We start from the raw sequence: 12501 nt of genomic DNA, 5'->3' as shown, positions 1-12501 counted from the left end.
ATAATAAATATAAATAATAAAAATTATTTGTATTAGATTATAATGTAATATTATACTAAATAATATATATTAAATAATAAATATAATTATATTTGTATTAGATAATAATGTAATATTATACTAAATAATATATACTCAAGCGTAATGGATGTTAATCACAAAAATCGAGTAGAAAGTTGCAACTAATTCCTATCTCTGGTTTATAGGATTAAGAACAGTACAAAATATGCGAATGCGCATTCTAAATGCAATCAAAGCATTTCCCCAAAAAGTTTTTCCGCGCACGCGCGCGCACACATGTACACATACACAAACAAACACATACGGGATGTTTGTCAGACTTCATCCCCACGTGGTGCATTCTGAGTAATGGCAAAAATGTCAGACACATTGTGACCTAAAAATATAACTTAAAATCTATTTCATGGTCATAACATGGTGCGATTGAACTCGCCTTGGAACCTTGGGGTACCACCTTCTTTCAGGAGCTCAAAATATCATGTGCCATTTTAAAAAACTGCAAGAAAACCCCGCGAACCCAAAAATTTTAATTTTAATGTAACTTTACACACATGTAGGGGGGGGGGATAAACAAATTTAGAAATTTTTAATTGCAGCCTAAAAACGATTCTAAGGAGTGAAATCATATATAGAGCGGTTTTATGTTATTCTCGATATATCTCGAAAATTATTAGAACATTAAACATCTAGCCATCACCACAAAAACATTTCTTAAACACAACCCAAACCTAATCCTCGCAAGAGCCGATAAGGGCAACATTACTGTTGCTCTTGACAAGGATAAATACCTAAAGAGCGTTGAAGAATTACTTAAAAATACGGAGACATACATTGTTCTTAAAAAAGATCCTACCAAAAAATTGACTTCTGGTTTACGCGATTTGTTGACGAGATGTAAAAATTCCGATTTCATTTCGGTTTCAAAATACAGATCGTTGTTGTGTAGTGATGGGGTTTTACCAAGGGCTATGGACTCCCTGCAAATGCATAAGCCAAACTGTCCATTTAGAATAATAGTTTCTTCTCTAAACACAGTCCATTATATCTACCTAGGTTCTTACTTATACTAGTTTATGTTTAAAAGTTTTCCAACAGCCCATAGTAACGTTTCAAATAGCTTCAAATTAGTAGAAAAACTTTTGGAGATTCATATTGATAATAACTTTAGTCTAATCTCGCTAGACGTCGTTTCTCTTTTTACAAATATACCTATTGAAATGGCGATGGACAGTGTTTCGGATAGATGGAATTATATTTCCGATAATTGTAAGATTTCTAAATCAGAATTTCTCCGAGCAGTTAGATTTATTTTGAATTCAACTTTCTTCATATTTAATGTTATATTTTACCAACAAACACTTGGTACATCCATGGACTCCCCTCTGTTCCCCATTATCACGGATGTTGTACTGCAAGATTTAGAGAAAAAAGCGTTTGGGTCATTAAAGTTCACCCCTCCATTTTACTTTAGATATGTGGATGATATTGCTCTTGCTGTTTCATCTTCTTTAATCGATTATACATTGAATATTTTCAATTCATTTAACTCCAAGTTACAATTTACATTGGAAATAGGAACAAACAACAGATTAAATTTTCTGGATATCACTATCATTTTAAATAAAAATCGTATAATATATGATTGGTTTCATAAATCAACTTTTTTCGGGGAGATATCTGAACTTCTTCTATCAAAATCCTACTTGTCAGAAAAGAGGCACAATTATTGGTCTCATTGAAAGAGCATTTTTACTCTCACATCCAAAGTTTCACTCCAAGAATATTGAGTTGGTTATAAGAGTTCTTCTCGATAATGGTTATCCATTGAAGATCATTTTTCAAACCTTTCACGCACGTTTCAAAACATTATTTAATAAATCGAAAAATAGAGAAATGAATATTAATCAGGAACTGAAGAGCGAGGCTCTTTCGTATTTCACTTACCGTACGTTCCCTCTATATTCAAGCGATATATTAATATTACGAGGAATCTTAATGTTAGATTGTTTTACTTTAGTCTCAATAAATTACGTAGTTACATTATAGTTCATAAAGACACTCTTCTTAAAGCTTCGCACAGCAATGTCGTTTATAAAATCATCTGCAGTAATTGTAATGCCTCATACGTCGGTCAAACGAGCAAACAATTACATACAAGGATATCCGAGCATCGCAGTCATATTAGATGGAATACGACGAATCATTCCGATTTAACTGATCATAGGTTAGAATTTAATCACAATTTTGATTGGGATGGAGTCGAAATTCTGGATAGTGAACCTCTGTTTAAAAAGCGCTTAATTTCTGAAATGGTATACATTAAAAGGCAAGAAAATAGTCTTAATTTATAGACAGACACGAAATGTTTATATCATGCTTAAACGGATGTGATCGATAAGTTACAAAAACTTTGAAAGTCATGCCGTCTTATTTGTAAACACTCCTTTGTATTCTTATATATCGTGCGATATGAAAAGACTTGACATTCTGTATCGAACATTCGTGTGTAACATTTACCTTCTGTACAACATGGGTGACTCACTCAAGTTCGGTATAATTATATTGCCAGTTATTTTTTAATGTAATATATTTTATCGGACAATCTCTTTCTGAAATTACATTATATAACATTTACCATCTGACAACATGGGTGATTCACTCTTCTTCTGTGTATTACTACTGTCACATTTTTGATATAATATATTCTATACAATTTGTAATTGCGCTAAGGATGGTCCAAAAAAAGAAACCGAAACGTATGCTTATTGTGATTTTGTCTATCACGTAAATAGTATAGCTATGAGAGTTCTAACGCAAGAGAGAGAGGGAGAGAGAGAGAGAGATAGCACGAGGCATGCATAAGTAGGAAAAGGAAACAAGGAGTCGCAGAAATAATCAACATTTTTTATATATTGTATATAATAATAATAATCTTTATTTAATCTTTATTTAATATAAATGTTTGTGTGCGTGTGTGCGTGCGTGCGTGCGTGCGTGCGTGCGTGCGTGCGTGCGTGCGTGCGTGCGTGCGTGCGTGCGTGCGTGCGTGCGTGCGTGCGTGCGTGCGTGCGTGCGTGCGTGCGTGCGTGCGTGCGTGCGTGCGTGCGTGCGTGCGTGCGTGCGTGCGTGCGTGCGTGCGTGCGTGCGTGCGTGCGTGCGTGCGTGCGTGCGTGCGTGCGTGCGTGCGTGCGTGCGTGTGTGCGTGTGTGTGTGTGTGTGTGTGTGTGTGTGTGTGTGTGTGTGTGTAAAATATAAAATAAGTATAACAAAAATAATAATAATAATGATGATAATTTAATAAATTCGCTCCATCTGCAACAGAAAATCATTTTATTAATATAAATTTAATGTTTAATATTTAATATATTACGAATCATAAAAAAAGATACTCACAATCAAGCCTTCGATCTTTTGCTCGGAGGCTCATCCCAAAATTCCTCGACGTCCTCCTCGTGGGGCTCGAGGTCGAAGAGGCGTCTTAAATCTAAATGGAAGCCGTCCGGGTTGTCCTCCCACACGTCATCGCGGATCTCGCGCTCATGCCGCCGCACCATTCGCACAAATCGCCGGTGGTCAAAATTTAAAAATCCAGGGTAAAAATCTGGATGTCGCTCATGAAACCGTACTATAAGTCGAATTATAATATATATTATAATATATTATAAGTAATTAATATATTATAAATAATTAATATAAAATATACACAAATATTACTTACTCGTTGAAAAACTACCAGATTTAACAGGGCTCTCAACAGCCCCGTCGCCAAATCCTGAGCCCACCATGACGCGTTCCAACGTCCTCGGCACAAAACCAATTCAATTAATGATGGCATTTTTAACACTTTTGCTTTTACTATAACGACACTAGACTGTTAGACTGTAGATACTTTCTGACGGACATAATGGGATAGACATTGTCTCAAAAATTTTAGAGTAGATGTATCATTTTACAAAGAACGCTTACCGTCTGCACATGATAAGAAGGCAAAAGTTAGCATGTTTCTACGAGCAACTATCTATAGTCTTTTAACTATGAATAATATATTATTATAATATGTAAACCACTATCGAACAGCTTTGAACAGCTATCGAACGGCTATCGAACGGCTATCGAACAGCTTTGAGCAGCTATCGAACGGCAATTGAACAGCTTTGAACCATTAACAAACGACAAATTAATTATTTCAAAAATTTTATGTCTATAGACATGTAACATCTATATTTTAATTAAATGGCTGACGCCGTTATCTAACTGTTGTGCCTCTAGCCGCTAAGGAAGAGGTCTTTAGGGATTTATACGCCCAAAGGATTAGGATCCACGCTCGAAATAAGACACTCCCGGACGTTAGGTATAAATTGATATATTTCAAAGGTTCTTGTACACTTTCACTTAGTCGCGAGTATAATAGTCGAGCGCGATACGTACGGTATATCGATACTGTTGAGATGAGCGAGCGAGTAGCCAGCGATGTTAATGAGATATATTACTGAGCTATGTTACTGAGCTAGCGTCGGTGCATCTCGCGCTTATTATATATCTTAATTAATTAGGTCGTTGATTTGGGAGGAGTGTGGTGTCCCTGACCGGAGCATGTCTCGTGCTCCGCTCGTCAGCTGTCTCGTCAACTGCTTACTCAGCTTCCGAGAACTTGACCGTGACTTCCTTCTCTTTAGTCACGTATCTTTACTTTATTTTATTAATAATCTTTTATTACTTTTATTCTTTCTTAATTATTTTTCCTTGATCTCTTTTCTAATTTTAATGCATTGCTTTACTCAGCTCTTTCTTAATCTTTTCTGTTTAACTTTATTGTTTTATCTTTTTTAATATTAAGAAATCGGTCGGGTTACGACATCCCTCCCCCTTTGAAAAAAGAAAATTAACTATACGTGAATTTTCATCTACATATTGTTTCGCTATACATTTTTCGTATTTTACAATTGTTTCTTATATCTACTTTATTTCAATATAGCATTGCAGTGTTGATTATCGCGATATCGGTTTCTATGTCAGCTGTTATATTCGATGCGCTTGCGGTGCCATAGATGTGCTCTTGAATTATTTTCGGTTTGCACATCGGATATATATTGGTTTCTGGTAGTTTTTTCTTTTCTGTCTTATATTTTTTCTAGTCGTATATAATTGCTATTGTGGTTATTATTATTATTATTATTCCTGTGCAACTTGAAGCTACGGGATATATAATGTGTTCGTTAGTAGTAAAATAATTGTTATTTAATTCTTCGTTTGTTTCGTCAAGTCTTTCGCTTAGATCCCTTAATTCTTTCAGGTTTCTAATGACTTTTCGTAATTTTATCGGTCTAATTTTGTCCAATATTTTTTCGTTTCGTTTGTCGTGTGTCATAGTAAGATTGTAGTCTGAGGATTGTCTTTATTATTTCATACTCGGGGTATGTGATTAGCGGAATCTTAATAATCGTAAATATATTTGTATTATCGTAGTATGCGCTAATTGTTAAGAACTTTTCGATTGTTCTCCAATTTTCTGCGGATATTTGAAATGGGAAGTGCGTTCCCTGCGGTATTTGTGACGCTGTTTCCTTCATGTTATCTAGAATGCTTTCGATGGGTAATAATCTTATGTCGATTATCTCTTTTTTCGCGTTCGTCAGATGCGCGATAATGTCCATAAGATCGTTCGATAGATCTTTTATTATGGCATTTAATATTATGAAGTGTTCGTCGAGATCTTCTCGTTGTCCATATCCGGCTTCTGTTTGTATCCAGGCTTGTCGCATCTTCTCTGTTATATTTAAGAATTGTTTTTCATTTTCTTGCAGAACTTTTTCAACATTATCAACATGCGCAATTGTTGCGTTTAATATTTTAATCTGATTTTTCATCGCGTGTTGCAGCGTTTGCTGATTTCTTTGCATGAGATTTAATTGCTCCTTTATAATTTTTTCGTCGTCTGCGTCCATTGTGCCGAAGAGTGTTTTGGCTATCGTTCCTAGACGTCGATTAGCCCTCGATTAGCTAGTTTCTCAATTGTTCATGTCAATGGTCTATTGCGGCGATGTCTAGTTTTATCACCATTTTCCATGTGGATTCGGTTTGGTTTATCTTGCCCATTTTTTCGAAGTAGATACCCGGTTCATATTTAAATTCTTTTATTTCGACTTGAGTATCAGGTTCGGTTTCCTTACAGGTGCTCTGTGCAATAAGACTCCTGTAATAGAAAGCTTTGTATTATATTATAATATTTTCTTAGAATCATTTGCGGTGCATTCTCTTTTTCTCTGGATGCATATACAGCTATTTTTGCTTTATTTTGCCCGTTCCTTTCGGGACCAAATCTCAGCGCCCGCGCTTGTTCGCGAGGTCGAGTTGCTGGGTCTTCCGGATTTAGTGGTCGATCGTGACGTTGATTTTGTGCCGGAAGTGCCTGTGGACGCGCCGCCGCCCCATATCAATCGGGGTCGCGGACTTGAATTTCGGTGGGATCCGGCGCCTCGTTTTGTGGGTGGTGGTCGCTTTCTCAACCCTGAGTGTTTTTTATTTTGTTCGTGCATTTTTCATTCTCTTTCTTTTTTTCTTACTCTTTAATTTTCGATAAATGGTTTCAATCGATTTATGTGGACGCGTATGGTTTTCCTTCCCCTTTTTATTGTGTAGTTCACTTCCGAATTTTTTTCGATTATCGTGTAGAGTCCGGTCCATAGGGAGTCCAATTTCTTTGATCGTCTTCGGCGAACTGTTTCGTCGTACAAGAGGACTTTTTCTCCTACCTTGAGTTTGATTTCTTTCGTCTTTTTATCGTAATTTTCTTTAGTTTTTATTTTTTCATTCTTTATGTGCTCCTTTGCAACTTGCTGTAAGGCGCGTAATTTTTTTTTTAATTCTTGAGCGTAATCATCGTATGTATACGTGGGCTTAGGCGGTTGCGACAATGTTGTCGGTAACGTTGCTCGAAGCCCGTACATTAATTCGAAGGGTATGAACCCTGTCGCCGTGTGCGGTGTTGTATCGTACGTAAACATCGCGTAGGGAATCCATTCGTCCCAATCCGTTTGATCGGCGTTTATATAATGTCGGAGATATTTGGCTAGAGTCCGGTGAGATCGTTCTAGCGCTCCGTTGCTTTCCGGATGATATGCGGTTGTTTGAATCTTTTTGATTTTCAATAGTTTGCAAGTGTTTTTAAATATTTCACTTAAAAAATTTGTTCCTTGATCCGTTAATATTTTTTTCTGGGATACCGTGTTCGAAAATTATTTTCGTCACGAATTCTTTTGCAATTGTCGCGGTTTCTTGATTCGGTATCGGAACTGCTTTGCTAAATTTTGTTATATTATCTTAAAACGTTAAAATATATTTATTTCCATTAGTACTAATCGTTAGTGGACCTACGATGTCCAAAGCAGGACATTTTTCAAAAGGTTTATCGGCAGTATCCGTTATTATTAGCGGTGCCTTAATTTTTCGCAATAATTTGTTTTTTTGACAAAATTCGCATTTTGTTATATAGTCTTCGACATCTTTTGTCAATCCTCGCCAATTGTGCATTAGGTGAATTTAATTCTTTTTCGAAATCTGGATATTTTAGTAAAGGTGCCGTCGTTAATTTTTCTTTAAGCATTTCAAATGCTTGTTGTTGTTATTGCGTCCACTCAAATTTATTTTCTTTTTTGTTTAACTTCGTTAGTGGTTTCGCGATTTTAGAGAAATTTTCAATAAATTTTCTATAATATCCGGCTAATCCTATAAAAGCTTGAATATCTTTTACTTTCCTAGGCGTCGGAAAATTTCTTACGGCTTCCAATTTGATTGGATCCAGCGATATTCCGTTTTCTGTAATTAATATAATAATATGACCTAAGTATGTCACTTCTTTTCGTAGGAATTCGCATTTGTCCGGCTGTAATTTCAGATTGTTTTCTCGCAATCTTCGTAGGACTTCGTTGAGTTTCTTGTTATAATCTTGTAAGCTGGCTCCGTAGATTACGATGTCATCTAAATATACTAAGCATTTTATTCCTCGTATGCATATCAGTATTGAATTCATTAGTCTTTGAAATGTGGCTGGCGCATTTTTTAATCCAAAGGGCATTCTATTGTATTCGTAATGCCCGTGAGGTGTGGAAAAAGCAGTTTTGCATTTGTCGCCTTCTTCCATCGGAATTTGGTGGTATCCGGATGCTAAATCCAGTGTTGTAAAATACTTGGCGTTTCCAAGCTGATCTAATATATCCGTTATATTCGGTAAGGGAAATGAATCTCCTATTGTTAGATCATTTAATTTTCTGAAATCTACGACTATTCGTAATTTCGGTTTTCCTGACGCATCGGCTTTCTTAGGAACTACCAATAACGGTGCGTTCCATTGGTTCGTGCTTGGTGGGATTATTTTATTTTTTAACATTTCTCAGACTTGTCGATTTACTTCCTCTTTATGCTTCTCCGGCAGGCGGTAAGGCCGTTGACCGGTGAGCTATCTGCTTGCGTTGCAATCTTATGCGCGACGGTATCTGTGGACGTCAGTGGTCCTTCTTCGATATGCATCACGTCGATTGTTTTGTTTTATAATTGCAAGTGGCTTGATGTTTTCGTAGGAAATCAACTCCTAGTATTCCGTCATATTCTATCGGAGTCATCCTTAACAACGTACATAATGTGCTTGATTCGGCGCTCTTCCAATCGCGCGCTTTCTCCGTTTTTCTGTTTTAGCCTGTTAAATATTCGATTTGTAAATGGGTCGTACTCTTTTTACTTGCGTAACAGATCTCTAATTCTCGTTTCAACTGTGCGAAATCTCGAAATTTACGCGTTTGAAAGTCTAGCATCGCTCTGCCTTTTAATTTCGTGCATAATACTGCTCCTAATAGCGTTACTTCATCTAACGGGTCGATATGTTCTACTGCATATGTAGTCGCGCTCAAAAATTCTTGCAATTTATTTGGCGATCCGTCGAATTCCGGAATCATTCCGCGAGCCTCTTTTAATGGTAAAAATCCGTGTCCTCTTCGATGTCGTACATCTTCGGGTGTGGACTCGTACGCGGTTTCGGTTCTTTCTCCCGGCGGAGTTCTATGCTCATTGTTTTGTCGAGGTTGCGGTCCTCTCATTTTTAAATCGTATATCTCGGCATGTATACTTCTAATTTCCCGTCTCATTTCCTCTCTAATTTCCCGCAATATGTCCCTAAGGTCGTCGGCTGCTTGAGCTTGCGCGTTTGATTGTGTCGCGTTTCTATCTGCTTCTTCTTGTAATCGCTTAGTTCCCTCATCGATATCTTCCGATGTGATGGGTTGCAATGCGGAAGCGTTTGAGTTATACATGTCTCGAGTACGATAGCTTTCGTCGGGGTCAAAGATACTCGAATCGTATGACGTTAGTGAGAATTCGCGGCGGTGTGTTAGTCTACTAGACGCGCTTATTGATGATTCGACATCAATATCTAGTTCTATAGTATTCGCTATTAAACTGTTGTCTAATTCGCCGAATAAAAATTCGCGTTCGATTACAACGTTTGCTCCGAGTTCTGGTTCGGATTGTTTTGTCGGGGTTGCGGTCCTCTCATTCTTAAATCGTATATCTCGGCATGCATACTTCTAATTTCCGTCTCCTTTCCTCTCTCATTTCCCGCAATGTGTCCCTAAGGTCGTCGGCTGCTTCGTCCGTTTCTTTCTGCGGTTTGTATTGAGCTTGCGCGTTTGATTGTGTCGCGTTTCTATTTGCTTCTTCTTGTAATCGCTTAATTCCCTCATCGATATCTTCCGATGTGATGGGTTGCGATGCGGAAGCGTTTGAATTATACATGTCTCGAGTACGATAGATTTCGTCGGGGTCAAAGATACTTGAATCGTATGACGTTAGTGAGAATTCGCGGCGGTGTGTTAGTCTACTAGATGCGCTTATTGATGATTCGACATCAATATCTAGTTCTATATTATTCGCTATTAAACTGTTGTCTAATTCGCCGAATGAAAATTCGCGTTCGATTACAACATTTGCTCCGAGTTCTGGTTCGGACAAGTTCTTGCTTGAATTTAATGCGTTTAGATTTCTTCGTACGTTATCGCGTATATCCCGGAGTGCTTCTACTGCTACTCTTATAGGGCTTACTGCGCTATTTCTAATGGCTCTATTCGCTGGTTCGCTAAATAGCCACGATTTATTCGCTACGCTTTTTTGTTGCGCGTTTCGGTTTTCCGACATTCTACAAATTTTTAATTGTTCGACTTACAATAATACGATGAGCAGCACTGTCTCTCGTTCGGTGTCGGTCGTCGGACGTCGATCGTCGCGTGCTGTTGAGATAGGTCGGTGAGCCTTCTCAGGTTCCGCTTATCGTTGTCGCCTCGATGTACCGGGTAACTCGAAGTTCCTGATGGACTTCCTTTTCCTCGGTTGTAGTTGTTGACCGTTTGACGGAGTTTCCATTGCTGTCTCTTGTTCTGTTGATTCCACGGAATTTTTCTTCCTCGTGGTTGTGGACCTTTGCCGGTGTCGATCTTGTTAGAGCTGGCGTATCCCACCGCTGCCACCAATTAATGTTGTGCCCCTAGCCGCTAAGGAAGAGGTCTTTAGGGATTTATAAGCCCAAAGGATTAGGATCCACGCTCGAAATAAGACAATCCCGGACGTTAGGTATAAATTGATATATTTCACAGGTTCTTGTACACTTTCACTTAGTCGCGAGTATAATAGTCGGGCGCGATACGTACGGTATATCGATACTGTTGAGATGAGCGAGCGAGTATCCAGCGATGTTAATGAGCTATATTACTGAGCTATGTTACTGAGCTATGTTACTGAGCTAGCGTCGGTGCATCTCGCGCTCAATATACTATATTAATTAATTAGGTTGTTGATTAGGGAGGAGTGTGGTATCCCTGACCGGAGCATGTCTCGTGCTCCGCTTGTCAGTCTGTCTGTCAACTGCTTACTCAGCTTCCGAGAACTTGACCGTGACTTCCTTCTCTTTAGTCACGTATCTTACTTTTATTTTATTAATAATCTTTTATTACTTATTTACTCTTTCTTAATTATCTTTCCTTGATCTCTTTTCTAATTTTAATGCATTGCTTTACTCAGCTCTTTCTTAATCTTTTCTGTTTAACTTTATTGTTTTATCTTTTAATATATTGAGAAATTAGTCGGGTTACAACAAAACAAACAAAAAACATCAGACTAAAAAGACGAACTAAAAATACATAGTCAATATAATCGATAAAATAAAAATATGAGATGTACATATTAAATTTTATCCGATATTCAAGATGTCAATCATATCGTTCAAGTATTTCGTACGACGAATCCCAATGATTTTAAAAACTCGCGATTCAACGCGCTGAGCTTCTTTTTAGCGTAACCAGATATTTGATTATTGTCATCCGAGACCGCAGTCACTCGCTTTCTCGCAAAAATATTGTCTCTCGTAAAGATATTGTCTTCTTCGTGCTCCGTGCTTTCGTTCAACACAAGCATTTCATTTGTCAAGCGCTTTATTTTTGCCGCCGCCGTATATGCAATCTTACGGTAATTTCCTCTCCTCGAAAATCGAGCAAATGTCCTTCTTGATCAACAATGCGGATCGTTAAATCAGTAATGCTCCGTGCGACGATCTGTAGATAAATGATCTGTGCTGGCGTTTCCGATATCTTATATCCTGGCGACAGGCTCGGTGAAAATTCATGTATCGTGTGTACGCACTTGTCATTGTTGTACGCGCCAGAGGTTACGCTGCATTCTATACGAATAATATTTACGCTAATAATATTTATCGGTACATCCGATTCGTGCCATTTCGATGCTGTAATATACGATTCGATGAGAATCCCAACAACAATCCAACGTTGTCTGGTTTACTAAAATTTATTCTATAGACACATTTGATTTCACTCTTTAGCGTATTATGATTAGCGCGAAGCATTATTGGATATTCATCGTGTTCTCCGATATTGTCTTCGTCATCAACAATATAGTTGAAATCAACTACGCGCCGATGTCGTAAAATTGCACGTCGGAGATATTCGTTTATAGCGTGTAATTCGTACGATCCCTCGGGAATCGTAATTTCCTTATCGTCGTTATCAAAATAAAATTTATTATTCCAAGAATTCACGTTCGATATCGTACGATAAGTTTCAAAGTCCGTTAAACCAAGCTCGTAATCGCCATCGTTTAAATCTATAGCCGAAAAGTAGCTTACAGCAAGAACGCTACTCTTGCCGGTCAACGTAAGCGTGAGTGACATGCTGGAAAACTGTCAAACGAATACTGAGTCGCGACGGAGAATTGTCAGGCTTTAAATTCATATCGATCATCGACCGTTTGAAGAAATCGAAGACACAATTGTCCACAAATACTTTGATTATAATTTTGATAGGCCGTGTGATTGTATTCTATATTTGCAACATTCTGTCCAAAATATCGCACTAATTCCTTGGGCGGTCAAAGATTTCCAAAACTATCGAAATATACTACACGATCTCCCCTCTTTGCATACGCAAC

The sequence above is a fragment of the Formica exsecta genome, unplaced genomic scaffold (assembly GCF_003651465.1).
Source record: "Formica exsecta isolate Colony F162 unplaced genomic scaffold, ASM365146v1 scaffold550, whole genome shotgun sequence".
Taxonomy (NCBI): Eukaryota; Metazoa; Arthropoda; class Insecta; order Hymenoptera; family Formicidae; genus Formica; species Formica exsecta.
This window is presented reverse-complemented; position numbering follows the sequence as displayed.